Source organism: Lathyrus oleraceus, chromosome 5, assembly GCF_024323335.1.
Source record: "Lathyrus oleraceus cultivar Zhongwan6 chromosome 5, CAAS_Psat_ZW6_1.0, whole genome shotgun sequence".
In the NCBI taxonomy this organism is placed as follows: Eukaryota; Viridiplantae; Streptophyta; class Magnoliopsida; order Fabales; family Fabaceae; genus Lathyrus; species Lathyrus oleraceus.
This window is the reverse complement of record NC_066583.1, coordinates 410,621,673-410,642,853: the sequence shown is the minus strand read 5'-3', so window position 1 is coordinate 410,642,853 and position 21,181 is coordinate 410,621,673.

Here is a 21,181-nt window from a genome sequence, read left to right as displayed (position 1 = left end):
AAACGATCCTAAGCGTACAATTACTCAAAATGACATTCCAAACAACTTTCATGTTGAATTCTAGAGCTAGTTTTGCTTGTAAGGTCATTTTTTTATGGTGAAATAGTATAGGTCATTTTGTCTGAACCCTAGTTTGGAGGTCAACTTCCCAAGACTATAACTTGCTCAATTTTTATGATATGAAATCCATTAAAATTGGATGATCAAATTCAAGATGTCTAATTAAACTTTGATGTTTGGAGGAAGTTCAAGTTCAAGTTTCAAATGCATGTTCCAAGAGGAAACATTATAGGTCATTTTGGGCCAATACCATTGAACAAGTGATTTTCCTCAACTTCTAAAATGCATAACACCTTCGTGCTAAATCCAAATGAGGTCAAATTTGTGACCAATATGAAGGGGTTTGAAAGAGCTACAACTTTGATGAAGGAACCTTTCTCATTTGAAGTCCATAGGAAAAGTTATTTAAGGTGGAAGAAGTGAACATTTGACTTGGGACTTAGAAATTTTTCAAATATGTTTGATTTCCCAAATTTCCACCTCAAAATCCATCATGATCCAAGTTTCAAATAAAAAAGTGTTCAACATGAAAGTTGTTCCCCTTGATCGCACCTTTCGAAAAAGTCCAAGATCATCTCATTTGGCAAAAGTATGAGGGACTTGCGCATGGGTGTAAGTTAAAGGACCATTTGGATAATTTCAATTTCCATTTTTCATACAATTTTCATGGTCTTCTAACATGGTTTCAACATGATTAACATTCAATTATGGATCAGATCACATTATCTCATGGGCCTAGCACACGCCCATGCAACCATGCAAAGGAGAATTTCAAAATTTGTCAAATTTGGAAGTGTGCAAAAATCAATCTCATGGCCTATAAATAAGATCCTCATTACTCAAAATTAAGGACCTCAAACCCTCACCATTGAAGGATAAACTTGAAGATTTTCTTTGAAAATCGAGTTTCAATTCCCGATCTGTTTTGAGATTGAAACTCCAAGAGTCCATCCCTCTCCTTGATCTATTTCACTTTTATCAAGCATCTGAAGCAAGGCCAAGCATAATTGAAAGCAAGATCGTGCCAGTCTGAAGCTCCATTGAAGGTGATTTTTCAGAAATTTTATCTTTACAATTCTTCACCATTCTTTTTGATTTTTGGTTGTCTGACGTCCTATCAATGTAAGGAAGAAGATGGAGTTGCTTTAAGGTCAAATCGAACCAAGTCAGTTCATGATCCTCAAAACTTAAATCCCTGTATCTTTTTATATACTTGGAATTGGAGAAAATTGAGGGCAGATTCGTGCTCCTGAGCATTTTTCCTTCAAATTAGTGTATTCTCTTTTCATTTTTCATAAGGTTTGAGTTGGACCAGTCCGGTGGTCCTCGCCGGAGAAGATGATCGAAGCTAGGGCTCCGGTGGTGCGCTGGATCAATCCAGGCCATCTAATCCATTTGAATTGTTTTAATCTCGTGTGTTGCTTCTGATTACCATGTGTGTACACGCATTGACTTGGGAACATGATGGAGCGCACGTTTTGACCATCTGATCTACCACCTCAATTAATGAGGGAGATCAGATGGCTCTCCCTTTTTTGAATTTCTGATTATTTCATTTAATTCCTTATTTTTAATTAATTCATATCAAATTCATTTTTAATCCAAAAAATATGGGACTTTCACCAAAAAATTTCAAATATTTTCCTCTTTCATTTTCTGAATTAAAATTATTTTTTGGATTAACTTAGATATTTTTCATGATTTAATTGTTTTTATGCATATTTTTAATTGTTTAAAAATACTTCTGACTTTTCAAAAATTATGAAATTTTTTCTCCAATTTCGTTTGACCTTGTTTGACCCATGGTAAATCTCTTGGCCATTTATTTGGTGTTTTGAAGAGATTTTTAGGTTTTTCATCAAACATTATTTAATTTTAATGCATTTTAATTTGATTTTTAATTTATTAATTGTGTAGAATTTGTGTTGAGCCATTTTTATTGACTTGTGAAGTTTGACTATGTGTTTGAGCCTTGGTCAAGGTTGATTTGACTTTTGTTGGATTAAAATCATTGGATTTCGGGGACTGATGAAAAATGCATTTCATCTTCCAAAATGAATGAATGATTTTAATTTGATAAAATTCCTCCCATGACTAATTTGTGTTTGTCTCATCTCCCCACCCTCTTCATCTTCAATCCCATTCTATCCCATCCCTTTCATTGACCAATGAATTCTCAATATCCTAAGGCTAATTAGTTCATCAATAACTTTATGTTAGATGAACCAATACAAGTATGGATGTGATTAGGTCCATCCTTTGATCATTTTCTTTTTGTGTGTGGTATGTTTTAGGAGTATGGTTCATTATACTATATCTCTAACATGCATTAACACCAAGATTTCTATTGCACGACCTCATATAGTTATGAATTTTATATAAGTCCAATTACGATTGCTTAACATAGCGCTAAATTTTGACCCAAAGGCATAGCATTCTTGTAAGTGAGATTATAAGTCTCCCCCCTTTCATGGTATTATGTGGAAACTTGGCCTTTTTTCCTTCCTTTGGGAGATGTCTTACTTCAATCCATGCTTGTGAATAGAGGGTTGAGTGTTCTCCAAAGAATGACTTAATCAATTGAAAAGAAAAACTTCACTAACATCTAATCAACTAACATTTGACTAACTTTTATTATTATTGCTTTTAATTTCAAGTCATTTACTTTATGCAATTTAAATTCAAGTAATTTACCATTTCATTTGCCATTTTCCATATCATTTAATTTGTTTATGTTTATGTCATTTTCACTTTGCTCACTTGAGCCATATATTGTGATTGTATATATATTTGTGTATGTATCTTCTTTATGTTTGTGGTCTTAGGACCTTAAAATACCTAATAAACAACAAAAAACCCTAACAAAATGTTTGAGTGGACTGTTGGATTTGATTTGAGCTTTGAACTTAGAATTAGGCAACACTCCCTATGCAAAAGGACTTGGCCAATGCCAACATTTTTGAAACCAAGTTATTGTGATTTGAGATTTCATATGATGCAAGTATTGGGATCCACTTGAGTTCATCTGTTACATGGTATTGATGCAAATGTTACTTTGAACATGTGTCTAATGCCTTATCCTGAGCCATTCAAGGAGTATGTCATCTGATACATGAGAAGATTAAGAAGAAGACTAGGAAGTTACTAGCTTGGATGTGGCTATCTTTATTTGATGTCTTGCTCTTGATTTTTCTATTGGGTTATTAATATTGCTTAATTTAAAGTCCAAAGGAAAAGTAGGTTTCTATATGACATTCTTGTATATTGGATTGCATCCCATTGGTCATATCTTTTCAACTCTTAACTTTAAATTTTTGCTTAGGATTAGTCTCTTCATCTCCTCCCATTTCTTAAATTTCAAATCTCTCCCCCCTTGTGATTTTTAAACTCATACTTTATTGCAAATTAGAAATTTTGGCATTATGTCATTGCATTTTTACACTATTTTCTTAATCAAACTTGTAAATGAACTTAACCATATTGACTTAAATTTTCAAAAGACAAAAAGAATTAACACTCATTCAAACTTTTGGGCCCTTTGTTCCTCTTTTAAACCTAACCTTTTTCTAAAAAGTAATCCACTCACTTTGAAATTGTTACCACGAACTACGAGGTTTTGATCCCTCATTTTTATGTTGGTACGTAGGCACGAGTCTGAAGGTCTTGTCAAACACAAAAATATAATTAATGAATTCTTTTCTCATCTTCACACTCTTTTTATTGCAAACATCATTTTATACCAAAAACACATACACACATAAAAAAGGTCTCCCTAGGAGTACCTACGACACTTTGGGTGCTAACACCTTCCCTCTGTGTAACCAACGCCCTTACTTGTAATCTCTGGAATTTTATTAGTTTTGATTTGAAAACTTCTTATCTTTGGGTTTTGTTCGTACTTTTCCCTTTTCCTTTGGAAACAATGAAAGTGCGATGGCAACTCTAGTTTTATTGAGGTTAATTTTATCCATAGCTTAATGGTCATGGATTTACCGCTACAGTGATCTAGCAAGATCTGGATCTTTTTAGAGCGTCCAAACTATATTGGAGCCACCAAGCTAACTGTTGCTCTTCTTGGAGAACCTTCTGATCAAGTTGGGTCCAAGAACCCGTATGATTTTCAAGACATCCTCGTGTACATAATACATTGTTCATAAACTTCGATTATCCTTCAGACACTTTTAGAAGAAAAGTAACTTCCTATTTTCTTTAAGTACTTTTATTGTTGTTCCCCAAAGTTTTCAAATCATTGTTTATTAAAAAATAAATTCACAGTTTTTGCAAACAAGCAGAAAAAATAAAAAACATTGAGAATATTTGATGAAAATATGTTTTATTTATGCAAAACTCGTAACTGGGTGATTTACAAAAGGAAGCAATTCCTTAAATAGGTAATTGCAAGAAAAAAAAGGAAAATACAATGGCAATGAAATCTATCGAATATTCATTGAGTTCCAACTCGGCTATAGTCCATATGTCCTTGGAGATCATCTTTCTTTGCCTATGAAGAAGATGATTAGATCAATCCTTCCCGTTCAGGGTTTCTATGGTTGTAATGACGAATGTACAGATCCTTTGTAGACCACTGTCTCTTGCCTTTCAAATCACTAACATTTTCCTACACTGCCCTTTTGGATTTTCAGCCTACCATGATACCCATTTTTGCCTAAGTTGCCCCTTGGGGTGATCAACTTAGCGGGTTCTTTATTTCTTTTGACTTTATCCCTAATTTTTTCCTGGACCATTCTTTTTGTGGTCCACCGGGATACCCATTTTTTCCTAAGTCACCTGTCAAAAGATGAAGTCTAAAGAAATAAAGTTAAAAGATGAACTCTGCCATCTTTTGAACGATATTTTTGATGTTCTTATTTTTCCTTGAAGTATTTGCACAATTCCTTCATCATTTTGTTATTGAGGTTAGAACCATCATCAGTAATGATTTTATTTGGGACCCCATAACGACATACAATATCCTTCTTCAAGAAACGAGCAACCACCTGCTTTGTGACGTTCGCATATGAGACTGCTCCCACCCATTTGGTGAAATAGTCAATGGATTCAAGGATAAAGCAATGCCCATTCGAGGAAGTTGGCTCGATGAGCCAAATCACATCAATGCCCCACATGGAAAAAGGATAAGGTGATGTCAAGAGATTTAGTGGAACTGGTGGCACGTTTATCTTTTTGGCGACAATCAACCTCCATTGTCATCCAATAATGGCCCGCCTTAAATATTTTTTTAACCATTGTGTGCCCACTGGCATGCGTCCCTAAGGAGCATTCATGAATTTTAATTATGATTTGGTATGCTTCGTGTTTATCTATGCATCTGAGCATGATCGGGTCGTAATTTCTTTTGTAAAGCACATCTCCACTTAAGAAGAAGTTAGCTGAGAGCCTTCAAAGGTACTTCTTATCCATGATGGATGCATTTTCTGGATATTCTTGCTTCTCCAGATACCTTTTGATATCATAAAATCATGGATGTCCATATGATTCTTCTTCGGATGCCAAACATTATGTTGGTTCATCCAAGTAGGCAATGCGGATAGAAGGTGCTTCATTCTTCCACTTAACCTTAAACATGGATGTCAGAGTGGAAAAGGCATCGGCCAGTTGATTTTATACTCGAGGGATATGGTGAAATGTAATCTCATCAAAGTATATGATTTGCTTCAAGACATGCTCCTTGTACGGGATCACCTTGCGATCTTGAACTTCCCAATCTCCTCTTACTTAGCTCATTACAAAGGCTAAATCTCCATAGACTTTAAGGATCTTGATCCTTAAGTTAATGGTTGCGTTCTGTGCCGAAGATGCACGCTTCATACTCCTCCATATTGTTAGCGCAATCGAAGCATAACCTTGCACTGAAGTGTAGATGAAAACTGGTTTGAGAGGTGATGATTTCCTCAATTCCATTTCCTTAGGCATTAGAAGCACCATCAAACACGATCATCCATCGCGATCCTGGTTCGGGTTCTTCCTCGGGGTCTAGAATATTTCAATCTCTAATTAACATAATGTCTTCATCAGGGAAGTCAAAACACATAGGTTGATGGGCTAGATAGTCAGACAACACACTACGTTTGATGGCTTTCTTCGTGACATGTTGGATGTCATATTTTGTTAATGCCATATGCCAACGGGAAACTCTTCATGTGAGAAGAGGATTTTCAAAAATGTACTTGATCAAATCCATTTTGGAGATCAAGTGAGTTGTATGTGTCAGCATATATTGCCTCAAGCGTTTGGTCCCCCGTGCAAGTGCACAACATGTCTTCTCGAGTAGTGAGTATTTTCTGTTGCACTTAGTGAGATTTTTGCTTAGGTAGTAGATTGCATGCTCTTTCCTACCTGTTTCATCGTGTTTTTCGAGAACACATCCCATGGATCCCTCAAGAATTATAAGGTACATGATAATAGTTCTTCCTAGTACGTAGGGCATCAAGATTGGTGGCTCTTGCAAATGTTCTTTTATCTTTTCAAATTCCCTTTGACTATTATCATTCCATTCGATCGCTTGATCTTTGCAGCATAATTTGAATATTTGCTTGCATGTGGATGTAAGGTGAGATATAAAGGTTGAAATGTAGTTTAATCTCCCTAAGAGTCCACGAACCTCCTTTTTAGTTCTTGGCGCTGTCATATCTTGTATGGCCTTGACTTTATCAGGATCGTCCTCAATCTCACGTTGGCTTACAATAAAACCTAGCAATTTTCCAGATCTTTTCAACTCTTAACTTTTAAATTTTTGCTTAGGATTAGTCTCTTCATCACCTCCCATTTCTTAAATTTCAAATCTCTCCCCCCTTTTTAAAATCTTATTTGCTTGTGATTTCTAAACTCAGACTTTATTGCAAATTAGAAACTTTGGTCTTATGCCATTGCATTTTTACACTCTTTTCTTAATCAAACTTGTAAATGAACTTAACCATATGGACTTAAAATTTCAAAGACAAAAAGAACTAACACTCATTCAAACTTTTAGGCCCTTTGTGCCTCTTTTAAACCTAACCTTTTTCTAAAAAGTAATCCACTCACTTTGAAATTGTTACCACGATGTAGCAGGGTATTCGTTACCATTAGAGATATTGACTAAATCCAAGGTAAATCATACAAGTCGAGTCGCCACCGCACTTCTATTTATCCAAAGGAATGGTTAGAAAGCGAACAAAAACCTAATAGTTTTAACAAAGAAACTATTAAAAGGAACAGAGATATGGGTAAGGGGGTTGGTTATGCAATGGGAAGGTGTTAGGCACCCAAAACATCCTAGGTACTCCTAGGGAGCCCTTTTCATACTTGTTGCAAAGGTTGTTGTTTTTGTGAAAATTTGTTTGTGCAAACATGATTGAAGAGATGAGAAGAGAATATACAAGTTATTTATATTTTGTGTTTGGATGGATAAACCCATTGCCTACGTACCATCTTATAAAAAAGATTAGGATCAAAACCTCGTAGTTCGGGGTAAAAATCTCAAAATGAGTGAGTGGATTGATTGGTCCAAAAGCCTTAAGGTCTTTTGTTATCAAAGGGAGAAAACTCAACCAAGCCACAAATCCACCATGTGAGGATAGCTTCAACATGCTAGTGAGGGGTTAACCTTATAATAAGCATGGAAGACTCATTGTCCATCACTAAGGATATAGGTGAGTATTACATCTACCACAAAGATAACTCAAACCTAATGGCTAAGGATTATGGAAAATTTGATTAAGAAGGCGGCCATTGGAACCACAAAAAACACATTTAAATGGGTTATATTTATCAATTAAAAGTATGTACAAAAATGGCCAAAGTTGACTTAAGGATTCAATTCAAAATAAGTATTGTAAAAAGGAAAGTTTGAAAATCAAAAGCATAAGGCTTAGGTTTCTAATGTTTGAAAACAACAATTAAATGTTTGCACAAAAAGTTTTGGCTTGGGTTAAAGTGAGAGAAGAAGAAGCAGGGCTAAGTCCTAAGTAAAACAAAAAGAGAAGGGATGAAGAATCAAAACCACAATGGAGTCCCTATCTTGAGATCATATTGATGATCCAAGTAGCTCCCATCCTTTGGAATAAGCAACCACAAAGCATAAGCAATCAAATAAGTCTCTTAAGAGATCCTCAATGTATCTTGTATCTTCCACTTGGATGAACATGGCAATGGTCCTCCAATTAAGCTAAAATGGAAACTCCTAGCACAAAAGCACACACATCAAAAGTTCCATGAAGTAAAACAAGACTGGACAAGAGTGAGTTTAGAGATTTGGGTCTCCTAATCCATCTTCATCATTTAGATCCTTTTACTCCAATTTTGCATAAGGAAGGTCCTAGAATCTAAGTCCAATTATCCATTTCTTTGCATAGGGGAAGTCCTAGAAACTAAGTCCATTTCTTTGCATTTGGTCCACAACAATCAAAACAAAACACAAGCACAATAATATATACATAATTATGTGCTCAAGTGAGAAAAAGGCAAATGGCATTAACATAAACATGTGCTCAAGTGAGCAAAGAGAAAAGCAAATGGATAATATGTGCAAGAATAGTAAATTGCATAAAAGTAAATTGCATAAAGTAAATGTTAATTGTCAATAGTTAGTGTTAGTAGTTAGTGTTAGTAGTTAGTGTGCCATAAGGCAAATTTAGCGCAATGCTAAGCAATTGTAATTGGACTTATGTAGAAGTCACAACTATCTCAGGCTGGTCAATAATAATATAGGCAACAACACAAGTTAGAAGTCTTGATTAGAGAACCAAGTTCCAACAACTTGCCATTACAAAAAGAAAATGAGAATTGATCTTGTATTGGTTTAAGCCTTTTTGCATAATTTAGGAAACAACCTATCCTTAATACAAAGCCATTCACTTGATCAATTGATCAAGATGAATTAGGTTTGAACCAAGGAAGGTTAAGTCTCCCTAACCAATGCTAGCTTATCAACCTTCAACACATTGATCAAGAAGAAAAGAAGTAGAAGAAGAAGAAGGAGAAGATGGATAAGAGAAATGGAAATGGCAAAATTAAAGTGCATTAAATAAAATACAATGTACCAATCCTCATATGTTGACCAATAACATTGAAAGTCAAGGTCAAACAATCAAAAACAGAAGTGAGATGAAGATTGGGAGTCAAGAAATGAATAAACTATTTTTTGGCATTTTTTAAATATTTAAAATTAAACTTGAATTAAAATAATGGAAAGGTCAAACTTCAAAATTACTCCAATTCAACCTTGAAAGGTCTAAGTAATTTATCCCAAGTTCAACAAGGTCAAACAAAGTTTGACAAAAAATTTCAACATTTTTAAAAGTCAGAAACTATTTTTAATCAATTAAAAATGAATAAAAATAACCTAATTGAACTAAAATCTCAAATAAATATCAAATCAATTTGAAAATTGATGAGAATATTTTTCATAGATCCATCATCATTCAAATAGGTTAGGAAAATATTTTTGGATTTTTTGAATATCAAAAACTATTTAAAATGAATTAAAAATAACCAGAAAAGAGAAAATTCACAAAAAATATCAAATGACAAAATAAAAAATATTAAAAATCAGAAAGAGAAACTAGAAGTTATTTGGAGACTAATGCAATTGGTCCCATAATTTTTGGATTAAAAATGAGAGAGTTATGATTTTTTGAAATAAAATGGAATTAAGAAAATAAAATGGATTAAATCAAAAAAAAGAAAAAAGCACACGCGTTGGATTCATTTCATTAAATGACTTGGCAAATCCAAGGGCTCTCAGCGCGCGTGTATCCTATGCCTTAGTCAACTAAGACACACGAGGCAATATAAAAAGTCATAACAATGGAAGGTCCAGATTAGATCTGGAAAAGAGATCACACGGCCAGGAATTGATCTGGCAATGATGAAGCCACCGAAGCCACCGTCTTCTCCGGTGAGCTTGGATTTTCCAGCGAAAATTGCAGAGATCCAAACCTTAATGAAAATGCACGATCTATACATCTTTAGAAAGCTGGGATGATGTACATCATCCCTGTACCATCCATTTTCACTCTAGATTTCCATGGTGTGAGAAATCAGAGATTGAAAAATTTGGTGTTCATCATGAACTTAATGGATTTCAAAAATTGAATGCATAATCATGATGCCTCTATTTAGAGGACTTCAGCCAACACAAGATCCAAGCAAATAGGTCAATGGATGATGAGATTCGAAGAAAATACTAGTTGAAGTGTAAGCTTGAATTCTGGTAACTTGAGCTCGATTCCTTGCTTTCTTTACCAAAACAGAAGTTCAATGAGATGAATGATGAAGGTTTAGAAGCATTAGATCTAAGAATTCAACCAGATGAAGTTGAATTTTAGATCTGAAAAGTTTGAGAAAAATGAAATTGCTTCTTTGGTGAGAGGTTGACTTTTGATTTTTGCAGCAATTCAGGTTAAATCAGGTCTCTGAAATGAATGGAATGAGGTCTCTATTTATAGAGGAAGCGACAAGGAGAATGTGATCAATCTGTGTGCATGGCATGTGGAGCTTCATTGCATGGGCTTGCATGATCATGCACAAAGCCCAAAAACAATGCCAAATGATTTCTGAGCATCAGCCAAATGAAATTGGACATGTGACTTGCAAGGCAATTGCTTATGTACCACGATTTCAAGTGAATTCCTCATTTGTACCTAAACATTCATCTCTTCAAAAGTCCCAATGAAAAAATCCAAACATGATCATGTGAGTAATGGTTGGAAAGGTCTTGATGTAAGGAACAATTGTTATGTTGGGCAAAAAATTCCATTTAAAGTGTGGAAACTTGTGAAAATTGAGTTTAAAGTGCAAGGTGCATGACATGTCAAGGCAAGGTTTCTAAAATTGGCCAATTTTCAAGCCCCTCTATTTTGATGATTCAAGCCTCAAATGGAAAAACCTCCAACATAAGAGTTGTAGATCTTTTCAATACAATAAAAATGGACTGAAAGTTTTAATCATTTGGAATTTTTATGAGAGAGTTATGGGCACTTGAAGTTGGACTTTTTTGACTTTCAATGCATTTGGTCAAAAAGGACCTATAATGTCTTGCATTATCAAATGTATTTCCTTTGAGATTTTGAAACTTTGTTCAACATAACATTTTAGGTAAACATCTTAAGCATTCCAATTCATTTGATCCCACCTCAAAATCATAAAAAATGAATGAGTTGTGTCCTTGGGAAGTTGACCCAAAATTAGGGTTTCAGTCAAAATGACTTATAATGTTTTGGAATGGATGATGACCTTCCAAGCTTCAAATCAAATTTTGATGAACATGAAAGTTGTTCATATTGTCCTTAAGAATACTTTTTTTTTTTAGAATCATCTCCATTTGACCAACACATCAAAATTTAGGTCTCAGTGCATTTCAAAATAGTTAGATGAATTGACTGATCAACTTCTCAAGTCCACAACCGATATCTTGATGAATTGATGATTGAGGACACTCAAATAAGTTCAAATATGCATGAAATAATGAGTTAAAGAACTTCCCTTGATTATGTTTGATCATGGGCTGAGGTTGCTTCAGGAGCAAGGCATTATGGTGCACAGATGAATTAGGGTTTTCTTGAAGAACAAGGCCTCAAGCCCTTTGACTTTCTTTGATCAAAATGATGAATATAGGTACTAGGGAGGCATATTTGATGGATGAGAGCTTTGGGAACCATTACCATGCTTGTTATCATCTCCTCTTGACCATGTCTTTGTACTAATGATCTCTTTGAAGCTTTGGACCTTGTGATTGCTCAAGCTACAAAACAAAAGATGTTAGTGACATATTTTTTGTACTTTTGGTTAGTAAACAAGATGAGAAAAGCAATGATATACAATTCAAGCATGCTTGGTGATCTCACACCACTCAAAAGGAGTCCCACCCAAAGGTAAAGGGAACCAAGATGCTTAAGATCCTTGAGGCTATGCAAATGAAATGTTATCATGCCATGAGGGATCTTAGGGCCAAAATTGGGGTCTTACAGATGCCCCTATTTAAGGTCATTCTAGCCGGAGAAGTGAAGGTTAAAATATTCGTTTCGACGAGGTAGAATGGGGTTAAATAATAACAAAGAGACGAATTTTGGTCCCTAAGAGACCTCATAATGCAAATGTATGCAGAAAGGTAACACTCTGTGGGGATATGTGTCCACGAAGGTAAAGATCAGGAGGAAATTGAAATTCCATATGAGTAATATGCTCATAAAATGGGACAGAGACTCTGGGGACTCTAATGGGGATAAGAAGGAAATGCGTGAGCAGGGCACGACTCAAGGCTTGGGGAGCAGAAATCCAAAGGGAATAAGTCCATTGGAAAGACTCGAACCGACTCGAGGACGCCCGAATTGAGGAATATGCCAATACAGCAAAAGCTAACCACAACGGGTACTTCGGATAAAAATCCGGACTCAGGTGAGGATAATCCACTAAGGGACCTCACTGGGGATATCCCAAAAGGACTCTCCTGGGGAAGCAACGGGATGAGGTATTACCGGTTACTGGGTAATAGGCTCAAAGAGACGTGTGATCTGAACACTGGTATAAGGGTGAGAGAACAACATGCTCAGGAAGAATGAATATCTAAGACCGGTATAAGGGTGAGAGATATCAAAACTCCAAATCATCTGAGGAAGACCTAAAAGGGTATATTTCGACTCAGGAAAATCTGACTCCACAGGGGGCAAAAAAGTCATAATAGGGAGAAGAAGGAAGGAACACCAGGGATACCGGTTACTGGGCATATAATAGGTGACCAACCAAGGCGTGAATTGGGGAATATTTCCAAAACACTCATCATCCAAAAGAGGGATAAAAGCAGACTTGGTTATAGGATGGATATTCGATTCCGCAAAGGGGATACAAATCTTACTCGACTGGGGAAGAACAAAAGGCTTCAACCAAAGAGTGCATGAAATATATTATCTATTACCGTCAGAACGTAGATAATACATTCGCATGGACGATTATCCACAACCGGTTACTGGGTTAATAAAGGATAAATCGACCGAAAAGAAAAGGCATCAGGATACTGAAACTAAGTACATAATGATGACCAATTCAGGAGAGAAACAATCGTTACCAACAACAATAGGGTAGACGAGAGATGACTCGCTGGGGATAAATTGCGTAATCAAAGCAATTATCCAAGCAAATGGGGGGGATATCAACACCGAATATTGGATGAAGATAACCGTCAAGGAGGGAATTTCACCTACCAGATACTGGGTAGGAAACCACGGAAAAGTAACCGTCATCGATTCCGATGAACAAGAGGTTAACTCTGCAAGAGAAAGAAAGTAGGGTTTACAACTACCGGTATAAGGGTAGAAAACCACAAACTTCGCCGGGGATAAATATGAATGATTACTAATTACTGAGAAATTATTCATTTATACCACGGGGAAGCAAAGGAAACAATCACAAGATGCCAATTTAGGATCAAACCAAAGAGGCACACTAAATCAAGACTTGTCCTAATGAGGATATAACTCAATAGGGCAACCCATCCCAATATATGTATTGGGAGGAAGTAAAAACAAACGTTGTCCACGAGGATATAACTCGGTGGGGAATGCAGAAGGAAATATAAACACTTTCTGCTTAATGGGATGACTCTACATTGAGGGATCAGACGCCAACATCTGCTTGGGGAATGTATTACCGACTAGCAGAGGAATAACAAACAAAGATATATGGCACAAAATGTAATATGAATATCTGAATGAGTGAAAATTATATGCAAGCATGCATGATTTAGGTATGATGAATGCTGATAGACAGACATTTCTAACACAAACAATTTTAAAGGATAAGCACACAAACATCCGGTACTACATCTCAAGAGAGAAAGCCAGGTCCACCGCAGAGTATCCAATCTTTCGGGGATCAGAGATACCGGGAAGCAACAAAATCTCCGCAGGGGATGAAGCATCGGTCAATCCGGCTGGGGACCGGGGTTCATTGCACAAATAAAATCTGCCGCATAAGCAACTCCACTGGGAAATCTATCCAAGGGATAAAGGGATTCTGGGGATCAACCACCAAATACCGTACCCACCAAGGAGATCACATCTGCTGAGGAGAAAAGATTGATACTCCGTTGAATGGGAGAGTGGTGAATATCTCAACAAGCGTTCCACTCAGCAGGATAAACCATAAAAGGCTCCAGAGGAAGAAGATACAATCATGCCAGGAATATGAACAATTGTCTTACCCTGTTGGAGATCATACCATCGTTGGGAGAGCACTGAGGATCTCCTAAGTATCTTTTCGTCGTTGTGAATGTTCATTTTGTTTAAAAACAGGTTATGAAAAATTTGTTTATTCAAAACAATGATATTTTCTCAATTAAAACATGCAAAACATTTGTCGAATAGAAATGAATAAGAGTGCAAACAATTGGATAAAAGGCTCAAATTTATTGATGGAATGGTAGTCTGCAAATGGCAAGACTCCATAGATCTATACAAATTTGAAATTGGTGATATATATTGGAAAAGGGCTACATTGAACATAATGACCATTTCTCCACCAATTCTGAATCTGATGTATTTGAAGCTTCGGTTGATGATGAATGAGCAAGAATCTCCGACGGATGATAGTTGTAGAACAAAGCCTTGTCAGGATGTAGTTACTTGCCAAATCCCTAATTTTTGCCTAGATTGCCCCAGGATGAGGTACTCAATCTAGCGGGATACAAATATTCATTTTTTATGTGTCTCTAACTTTTTCCTGGACCGCCCTTTTGGGTTTTCAATCCACCGAGACGCTCATTTTTGCCTAAGCCCCCCTTTCGGGTTTACAACTTAGCGAGCTATTCTGCTTTTATTTTTAGGCGAAGTATTTCTTGACTGCATCTGAATTCACAGGACGAGTGAAATCCTCCCCATCCATAGTTGTAAGTATCAAAGCACCGCCTGAAAAGGCTCTCTTAACAACATATGGACCTTCATAGTTTGGAGTCCACTTGCCCCTGGAATCGGGCGCGAAAGACAAGACTTCTTGAGCACAAGGTCACCATCCTGGAGCACACGAGGCTTGACCTTCTTATCAAAAGCTTTCTTCATTCTTTGTTGATATAACTGACCATGGCACATGGCAGTCAATCTCTTCTCTTCTATCAAATTCAGTTGGTCATAACGACTCTGAACCCATTCAGCATCAGTCAACTTGGCTTCCATCAAGACTCTCATTGATGGGATCTCCACCTCTACTGGGAGTACAACCTCCATGCCATAAACAAGAGAGAAAGGGGTTGCCCCTGTTGAAGTGCGGACAGATGTACGATATCCATGCAAAGCAAATGGCAACATCTCATGCCAATCCTTATACGTGACAACCATCTTCTGGATAATCTTCTTGATATTCTTATTAGGAGCTTCAACAGCCCCGTTCATCTTGGGTCTGTAAGGAGAAGAATTATGGTGTGCAATCTTGAACTCATTACACAGCTCTTTCATCATTTTGTTATTCAAGTTAGATCCATTATCAGTAATGATCTTATCTGGCACACCATAACGGCATATAAGCTGATTCTTGATAAACTTCACTACCACCTGCCTGGTCACATTTGCATATGACGCCGCTTCAACCCAGTTGGTGAAGTAATCAATTGCTACGAGAATAAATTTGTGTCCGTTGGATGCTTTCGGTTCTATCATGCCAATCATGTCAATTCCCCACATGGAGAAGGGCCATTGTGATGAAATCACATTCAGAAGTGTCAGAGGAATACGAATCTTATCCGTGTAAATTTGACACTTATGGCATTTCTTCACGTATTTGCAGCAGTCAGACTCCATTGTCAGCCAATAGTAGCCTACTCTCAACATCTTTCTAGCCATTGCATGTCCATTGGAATGAGTACCAAACGAACCTTCATGGACCTCAGTCATTAGCAGGTCTACTTCGTGTCTATCCACGCATCTGAGCAGAACCATGTCAACATTTCTCTTATAAAGCACTTCGCCATTGAGGTAGAAACTGCCTGACAACCTCCTCAAAGTCTTCCTATCTTTCACAGATGCCCCAGGCGGGTAAATCTGGTTCTGAAGGAAACACTTGATGTCATAATACCACGGCTTATCATCTTTTACCTCTTCTACTGCGAACACATGAGCTGGTATGTCCAAGCGCATCACAGTGATATTGGGAACTTCATTCCAGAGTCTAACCACGATCATAGAAGCAAGTGTAGCAAGTGCATCTGCCATCCGATTCTCGTCTCGAGGAATATGATGGAAGACGACCTTAGTAAAGAAGGTTGAAATCCTCCTTGCATAATCTCTATATGGGATGAGGCCAGGCTGATTCGTCTTCCATTCACCCTTAATCTGGTTAACAACGAGGGCCGAATCTCCATATACATCAAGATGCTTGATCCTTAGACCAATACACTCTTCTAAACCCATAATACATGCCTCATATTCAGCCATATTATTCGTGCATTTGAAAGTTAGCCTTGCTGTAAAAGGAATATGTGTGCCCTGAGGAGTAATAATCACTTCCCCAATACCATTTCCATACTGATTTACAGCGCCATCAAATACCATACACCATTTAGAGCCAGGCTCTGGCCCTTCATCGAGTGTAGGCTCATCGCAATCTTTCATTTTCAAATACAAAATCTCCTCATCTGGGAAGTCATACTGAACTGACTGATAATCTTCAATAGGCTGAAGTGCCAAGTGGTCAGCCAAGATACTACCTTTAATAGCCTTCTGAGCTCGATACTCAATATCATACTCAGATAACAACATCTGCCAACAGGCAATCCTCCCTGTTAAAGACGGCTTCTCGAAGATGTACTTGATTGGATCCATTCTGGATATCAACCAAGTCGTATGATTCAACATATACTGGCTTAAGCGCTTAGCAGCCCTAGCCAACGCACAACATGTCTTCTCAAGCATTGAGTATCGAGACTCACAATTAGTGAACTTCTTACTCAGGTAGTAAATAACATACCCCTTCTTCCCTGATTCGTCTTGCTGACCAAGGACACAACTCATTGAGTCTTCAAGAACAGTCAGATACATGATCAAAGGTCTTCCTTCTACAGGCGGAGACAGAATCGGAGGTTCAGACATATACTCTTTAATACTGTCGAAAGCTTTCTGGCAATCCTCGGTCCAATTGTAACACCCCGATAATAATAAAATAATTATTTGAATTGAGTTAATAATTTATTTATTAATTTAATTAAATAATTGGAAATTTTATTATTATTATTATTGGATTACTATTATTATTTGGAAAATACATATATGTTGGAAATGAGAGAAAGAATCCCATTTGGTAAAAATAAGGTTTTACGTGAAAACAGAGAAACGATCGTGAAAGAGGAAAAGGGCACAGAGACAGAGCAAGGGCTGAAGGTTGAAGAGAGAAAAGCTTAGAGCTCAAAGATTTGCCGGATTAATCAGGTAAGGGGGGTTTATCGTCGATTAATGGGTATTATGGGATAATATGTGATGGGTAGTGATAAGCCGTTAATTTGACCCTAATTGGGATTGTTGATGCTGAAGAATTGAGTTGGATAAATTGTATTTAGACTGTAATTGAATCTGTGTTTGGGTTAGTTATGAAATTCCGAACGTATAGCTTTTTACGGAATCGGAATCGGAGGTCCGGAAGTCCTCCAACGGCGGAAAATGCGGAGAATTCTGCGTTCTGCCTTGTGTTAGTGCAGGAACTGCTGTTTTGTCTGCGTTAACCGGTTAACCCAGGGTGTTAACCGGTTAACACTGTTATGATTTGTGAAAATGTGCTGTTTTGCCTGCGTTAACCGGTTAACCCAGGGCGTTAACCGGTTAACACTGTTGCGTTTTGCCGGAAAATGTGTTTTTGCCTGCGTTAACCGGTTAACCCAGGGCGTTAACCGGTTAACACTGTTACAGAGTGGAAAAATTGGCTTTTTAATGTTGTGTACACAATTGAGAGTTGGCCTATGTTGGCGTATGGTGTAATAGGGATTATTTCCCGCTGTTTTGAGTAGTATAGGTATTAGTAGAGCGTGCTAATACTGTGTTTAATTGATTTACATGATAATGATGTGTTGATACATGTGTTGATGATGAATGATGGTATGCATAATGATGTGAATGTATGTATTATGCATGTATGTGTGAATGGACTGTTGTATGGCTTAGAGTATGAGCATATGTCCGTTGTGAAGTGTTGTTGATGCTGCATTGCTAGATGATTAGCGTGCATAGCATAGCCTGTGGGGCTGTAGCTAATTCCCATGGTGAGGAATTAGTGAGTGAATTATTATGGAATTGTTGTTGATGTTTGTATGCTAGATGATTAGTGTGCATAGTCTAGCCTTCAGGGCTGTAGCTAATTCCCATGGTGAGGAATTAGTGAGTGAGTCACTAGGTCTCAAATGAGTGGGACTAGTGAGCTTAGTAGCCGTATCTGGAGGGATCGGTGAGCTTGAACTATATGTTCAAGAATAGTCGGTACCGCATGTGTGGAGTCTCATTGCATAATGTATGTATGGCGTATAATATGAATGGATGTATTCCAATATTATACGTGTGTCTGTGTTGTTATGGAGTATGATTTGAGATTATACGTGTGCTTTATATTGGTGTTGAGTATGATGTTGAACTGATGTGCTGTTACTGATTGTATGTTGCGATTAGGGTGATTAATGTGTTAAGTTACTTAACATGACATTATATTCTATAATGCTTATTATATTGATTGAGGAACTCACCCTTACAACTATTTTTCAGGTAACGAGAAATGAGTTGAGTAGAAGCGAATGCTTGGAGTCTAGTGTAGTCTCCTTAGTGGGTCGTGCTCTGATAGATGTAACATCGGGATGGGATGTTTTATGTTGTTGAATAATTTACATGTGAATGTTACATGTTTTACATGATCGAGGAGATCTCTATCCGCTGCGTTTTATGCAAATGTTTATGTTTTGAATTAATAAAAGAGCATGACCGTTATATGGTTGAATGGTGTGAATATTATGTGTGACACCCTTGAATGGCATAATTACTCTGAATTGTTATACGTTTATTATTTTTAATTAAATATTTGGGGTATTTTATAAGGGTGTTACATTAGTGGTATCAGAGCATAGTCGGTCGAGTCGAGTCGTAATTATTCTGTTTCCCCTGTACGGGATAGGTGTTGTGTAACCCTATCAGTACTTATTGTTTTAGTTGTTTGGGTTTTCAGAATAGAGATGGCTGGAAGAGGTAGAGATGATGCTGCGATTGCTGAGGCTCTGGGAATGCTAGCTGGAGTACTTGGAGGGAATCCGAATGTTGTGGGAATGGGAGCTGCTCGTCAATTGAGTGAGTTCCAGAAGAACAATCCTCCAATGTTCAAGGGAGCATACGATCCAGATGGTGCTCAGAAGTGGTTGAAGGAGATCGAGAGGATCTTCCGAGTAACTGAGTGTGCCGATAACCAGAAGGTCAGGTTCGGTACGCATATGCTGTCAGAGGAAGCTGATGATTGGTGGGTTGCTACCCGCACTGAGTTGGAATCTGCTGGAAATGCTGAGATCACTTGGGCTGTGTTCAGAGAGAGATTCCTGAGGAAGTACTTTCCAGAGGATGTCAGAGGAAAGGAAGAGATAGAGTTCTTGGAATTGAAGCAGGGTAACAGGTCTGTTACTGAGTATGCTGCTAAGTTCACAGAGCTGTCAAAGTATTACACTCCCTATAATGAGGCTGCTGGAGAATTTTCGAAATGTGTGAAGTTTGAGAACGGGTTGCGTCCCGAGATCAAACAGGCTATTGGGTATCAGCGGATCAGAGTGTTTTCTGACTTGGTTGACTGTTGCAGGATTTTTGAACAGGATTCCAAAGCCAGAGCAGAGAGCTATCCGCAGAGGGTTGATAGGAACGGCAAGAATCAGAGTGATCGTGGAAAACCGTATGCAGCTGGCAAAGGTTTTCAGAGTCAGAGTGGGATGAAGAGGCCTAGTGGGGGAGACTCTAGTGCCCCTGCTAAGTGTTATAGATGTGGTCGGGCTGGACATCGTGTCCATGAGTGTACCAGCGCTGAGATGAAGTGTTTCAAGTGTGGAAAAGGTGGTCACTTGGCTGCAGAGTGCCGGTTGAAGACTGTGACTTGTTTCAACTGTGGAGAGTTGGGTCATATCAGTCCACAGTGTCCTAAGCCGAAGAAAGAGAATCAGTCAGGAGGCAAGGTCTTTGCTTTATCAGGTTCTGAGACTTCTGCAGATGATCGTTTGATCCGAGGTACGTGTTATATTAATGGCTTTCCTCTTGTAGCTATTATTGACACCGGTGCTACTCATTCTTTTATATCTTTGGATTGTGCTGTGAAACTTAAGTTAGAGATATCTGAGATGCTTGGAAGTATGGTGATTGATACTCCTGCGAAGGGTTCAGTGACTACTACTTCAGTTTGTTTGAATTGTCCTTTGAGTATTTTTGGTAGAGACTTTGGGATAGACCTTGTGTGTCTTCCACTAGTGCAGATTGATGTTATCTTGGGAATGAACTGGTTGGTGTTTAACCGAGTTTCTATCAACTGTTTTGATAAGACTGTGATTTTTCCTGAGATTGAGGAAGGAAAGGATTTGTTTCTATCAGCGAGGCAGGTGAATGAGGAAGTAGCAGATGGGGCAGAGTTGTTTATGCTGTTAGCGACCTTGGAAGCTAAAGATAAACTGGTGATTTGCGATCTAGCGGTGGTGTGTGATTTTCCTGATGTGTTTCCGGAAGAAGTGAATGAATTGCCGCCAGAGCGTGAAGTTGAGTTCTCGATTGATTTGGTACCTGGTACTAGACCGATATCGATGGCTCCGTACCGTATGTCTGCTGTTGAGTTAGCTGAATTGAAGGGTCAGTTGGAAGATCTGTTGGATAAGAAATTTATTCGTCCGAGTGTGTCACCGTGGGGTGCACCAGTGTTGTTGGTTAAGAAGAAAGAAGGTACTATGAGGTTGTCTGTGGACTACAGACAACTGAATAAAGTGACGATCAAGAATCGGTATCCTTTGCCGAGGATTGATGATTTGATGGATCAATTGGTCGGTGCGAGTGTGTTCAGCAAGATAGATTTGAGATCTGGGTATCATCAGATACGTGTGAAAACTGAGGATATTCAGAAGACTGCTTTCAGAACAAGGTATGGACATTAT